Genomic DNA, 5,076 nt, shown 5'->3' with positions numbered 1-5,076 from the left:
AAATACATGTACATCCTATCCCTCAGGATTCCCTCCAACAACTTGCCCACCACTGAGGTCAGGCTCACCGGCCTATAGTTACTAGGGTTATCTCTACTCCCCTTTTTGAACAAGGGAACCACATTTGCTATTCTCCAGTCTTCTGGCACTATTCCTGTAGACACTGAGGACATAAAAATCAAGGCCAATGGCTCTGCAATCTCCTCCCTTGCTTCACAGAGAATCCTAGGATAAATGCCATCAGGCCCAGGGGACTTATCTATTTTCACCCTTTCCAGAATTTCCAACACCTCTTCCCTACATGTAAGTGTAAGTGTATGGTAGATTGGAGTCTAATAAGTGAGAGCCAGGCCCTGTGACTGAACTGGAACTTGCTCAGTAGTCAAGCTACAGACTCAATGAATTCTTAGATCAGGTCACCTGCTGTACATTTTCCAGGCAACTAAGTGAGATATGGGAATCAACAGGAAAGTCAAACTGAAATTGAGAATTGATCACAAGCTTGCTGAGTGTGAGTATTATTTCCAGTGGCTGTATAACGTATTAATGGCCTTATTTATTATGTTCAATGTCTCATCCAATCCCATCTAATTTCTCAAAGGGTAACTGTAATAAAAACTTCAGCCTTGATCTATATCAAAGTTTTAAAATGCACTAAAACATCCTGTTCACAGAATGATGAGGCCCTGGGAAAGACAAAAGCCTCACGAACCTACTTTGCCAAACCTCAGCCCCAGAATAGCATACTTTCCTTGCTTTTATAGAGTCATAGAGTCATAGATATTTATAGCACGGAAACACACCCTCCGGTCCAACTCGTCCATGCTGACCAAATATCCTAACCTAATCTAGTCCCGTTTGCCAGCACCTGGCCCATTTTCCTCTAAACCCTTCCTATTCATATTCCTATCCAGATACCTTTTAAATGTTGTAATTGTACCAGCCTCCACCACTTCCTCTGGCAGCTCATTCCATACACATACCACCATCTGCTCCGGTTTCCTCCCACAATCCAAAAATGTGCAGGTTAGGTGAATTGGCCATGCTAAATTGCCCGTAGTGTTAGGTGAAGGGGTAAATATAGGGGAATGGGTCCAAAGTTTGTGAGAAGATTTGTTGCTCGGGTGCTCGTTGGGTCTGGGTGGGTTGCGCTTCGGCAGGTCGGTGTGGACTTGTTGGGCCGAAGGGTCTGTTTCCATACTGTAAGTAATCTAATCTAATCTAATAATTTTGTAAACCTCTATAAGATCACCCCTCTGCCTCCAACGCTCCAGGGAAAATAGCCCCAGCCTGTTCAGCCTCTCCCTATAGCTCAAATCCTCCAACCCCGGCAACATGCTTGTAAATATTTTATGAACCCTTTCAAGTTTCACAATATCCTTCCAATAGAAAAAATAGCAGAATTGCATGCAATATTCCAAAGGTGGCCTAACCAAAGTTCTGTACAGCCACTTCTCAACTCCTATATTCAATGCTCTGTCCAATAAAGGAAAGCACACCAAACACCTTCTTTACTATCGTATCTGCCTGTCACTCTACTTTCAAGAAAAAATGAACCTGCACTTCAAGGTCCCTTTGTTCAGCAGCTCTCCTGAGGACCTTATCATTAAGTGTATAAGTACTGCTCTGATTTGCCTTTCCAAAATGCAGCACCTCACGTTTATCTAAACTAAACTCGATCTGTCACTCCTCAGCCCATTCGCCCATCTGATCAAGATCCTGTTGTCGGCTGAAGTAATCTTCTTCACTGTCCACTACACCTCCAATTTTGGTGTCATCTGCAAACTTACTAACTATACCTCCAATGATCACATTTAAATCATTTATATAAATGACGAAAACCAATGGACCCAGCACTGATCCTGATGGCACATCACTGGTCTGGAAAGCAACCTTTAGGGGAAAGAAAAACTTTAAATCAAAATGTTTTCTCTATAATATAATTGTATTATTTCAACTGCTGTAAATTTGTATTGATCATGAAGCATTATTAAAGCAACTTATCATGCCTGCATCATGGATCAGCTTTTTGCATAGCAGTGCCTCTGTGTTGTAATGTGTCAAAAGACTGAAGTGATTCATTTCTTAGTGACCAACATTTCTCACAAACGGCACAAGTGAAAACTCATCTTTAGTTTTGACCTTTAAGTTTGGGCCTCACTGTGCTGTATGCCTGTTGTAGTTGGCTGCATGACAACTATCGCTGCACTTTAACTGGGAGTAAATGTTTACTTTGAGTGATTGTGTAAGTGAAACTGCAACCAACCCTTGTTAACATCTCTCCCAATGTTTTTTTACAATTCTCTCTCAAACCATTGACTCCAATATGGCCATGACTGAGCCATTTGCCTGGCTCCCAGTATAATTCACCACCCTGTCACTTCATTTCTGTGTGTCATTCATGCAGTGTGAAAGAACATTGTTTGGAAAATGTTAACTGGCACTTAACAATAATCTGTAAGAACAACAAGGCAGGAGATAGAGTTCTGCTGATATTATAATGAGCTTAGAGCTGTATCAAATTCTGTCTGCCAACTTAATGGAGATAATAGCTCATCTAAAACAAACAGCTTTTTCATTAGAAGTGGAGATGATTTCTGAAGTGTTGCTACAATCAGTGTAATTTTGTGCTGCAATTGGAAGCAGGAAACAAGGTGGGGAAAGGAAGTGAGGAGGGTGGGGGTCAAGGCAGCGTGTCGTTCCACATCTTGCTGATATCTATATGATGGTTCTACAGAAGGCATTGCCCACATTTGAAGAAAGTGCCGGTGAGGCATGATTGTATCGATGCCAAAGTACCCTGCATTAGGACTTGCTTATGCCAAATGTCAACAACAGTTTCCCTTCCAAGTTCTCAATGTCGCAGAATTGTACATCCCGATGGAGGTAGTGTACTGGTCACATGCGTACATATGCCATGATGTTGTCTGAGCAGCATGTTCTTCCTTCTTGTCCTGTACCAAGCCTGATTATTGCACAAGCCTCACTGGTGTTATCTGTCCCTTGGTCATAAAACAAGCCCTCCAGCTGTCATTCCTGGGAACTGGACTTCTTGCCTGTCTCGGATGGTCTGTAGGACAACCTGCAGCAAGTCATTACTGATTTGTGGATCCACTCTTTTGTCTTTCCTCAGACGTGCTGAAGAGTTTGTGAGGGGTCAAGGAGAGGCACATATGGACCATCATTCACTTTCAGTCCTACCACCACTAAGCTCACTTGCTAATGGAAGATTTCACCTAATGATCTCATTGGTCATCATTCCCAAACTTTAACTTTCCACCTATTCCAAGTCATTGTACTCCTTAATGTGGGATTTTCATAATTTCAAGCCATCAGGAGGCTACTATAGTAAGTCAGAATGCCATTTAAATGGCCACAAGACACTCGTTGGACCTCAGCTGAAGTATTATATTCAATGTTGAATGTTGTTAGGGTTAATTACTCTGAATGAGCTGCCACCATCCTCTTTAAGTGAAGGAAACTACAGGGTCAGCTTGGTCATTGTTATAGAAGAAAATTACCTCATGGTCTAACTAGTAGAGTAATTAACCAGATATAGTGTAGTACATGTAATGGTACATCACTCCATGAAATTTGAGAAGAACGAGATGCTGGGTCTCCCCTAATCTGTTCTGCCCACAGGAGATCAGCATAGTGGTAGGTTCTTATGGCAATCTTCAGCTTTAACCCTTTCAGATGCATATACCCCAATGAGATAGTGAAGAAGACATTTGATATGTTTTCCCTTATTGCTCAAAGCATGAGTATAGGAGTTCTGCCCACAGGAGATCAGCATAGTGGTAGGTTCTTATGGCAATCTTCAGCTTTAACCCTTTCAGATACATATACCCCAATGAGATAGTGAAGAAGACATTTGATATGTTTTCCCTTATTGCTCAAAGCATGAGTCATGTTGTGGCTATACAGGACATTGGTTAGGCCACTTTGGAATATTACGTGCACCTCTGGTCTCCCTCTTACAGGAAGGATGTTGTAAAACTTGAAAGGGTTCAGAAAAGATTTACAAGGATGTTGCCAGGGTTGGAGGGTTTGAGCTATAGGGAGAGGCTGAATAGGCTGGGGCTGTTTTTCCTGGAACATCGGAGGCCGAGGGGTGCCCTTATAGAAGTTTATAAAATCATGAGGGGCATGGATAGGGTAAATAGACAAGGTCTTTTCCTGGGCAAGGGAGTCCAGAACTAGAGGGCATAGGTTTAGGGTGAGAGGAGAAAGATATAAAAGGGACCTAAGGGGCAACTTTTTCACACAGATGGTGGTACGTATATGGAACGAGCTGCCAGATGAAGTGGTGGTAGCTGGTGCAATTGCAGCATTTAAAAGGCATCTGGATGTGTGTATGAATAGGAAGGGTTTAGAGGGATATGGGCAAGTACTGGTAAATGGGATTAGATTAATTTAGGATATCTGGTCAGCATGGATGAGTTGGACTGAAGGGTCTGTTTCTGGGCTGTACATCTGTATGAGTCTTTAACAACGTTCTGTACACTTTAGGCGCAGAGGGAAATGAACCAGAGTTGTGCCAGGGACCTTACATGTTAAGAGTAGAGAATATGACATTGTACCTCTTAAAGCAGAAAAGGTTTAGGAGGAAATTTGGTCGAACTATTCGAAATTATGAAATGGGTTTGGGAGAGCAAAAGAAAAAGTAATTTATTTTTTGTCATGATGAGTGCAAAATTAAAGACTTCAGCATCATGCCTCTCTTTACACAAATATTTAAATTCTGTACCATCAAGATGAAGGCAGAGTAGTTGACATTATCCATATGGACTTTAGAAAGGCCTTCAGTAAGGTTCTGCATGGTAGACTGGTTAGTAAGATTAGATCACATGGGATCCAGGAAGAGCTATCGAATTGAATAAAATTGGCTTGATGATAGGATTCTGGATTAGTGGTGCTGGAAGAGCACAGCAGTCAGGCAGCATCCAAGGAGCTTCAAAATCGACGTTTCAGGCAAAAGCCCTTCCAGGAATAAAGGCAGAGAGCCTGAGGCGTGGAGAGATAAGCTGGAGGGGGGGGGGGGTGGGGAGAAAGTAGCATAGAGTACAATGGGTG

Source organism: Chiloscyllium plagiosum, chromosome 2 (assembly GCF_004010195.1).
Source record: "Chiloscyllium plagiosum isolate BGI_BamShark_2017 chromosome 2, ASM401019v2, whole genome shotgun sequence".
NCBI classification, from domain to species: Eukaryota; Metazoa; Chordata; class Chondrichthyes; order Orectolobiformes; family Hemiscylliidae; genus Chiloscyllium; species Chiloscyllium plagiosum.
This window is presented reverse-complemented; position numbering follows the sequence as displayed.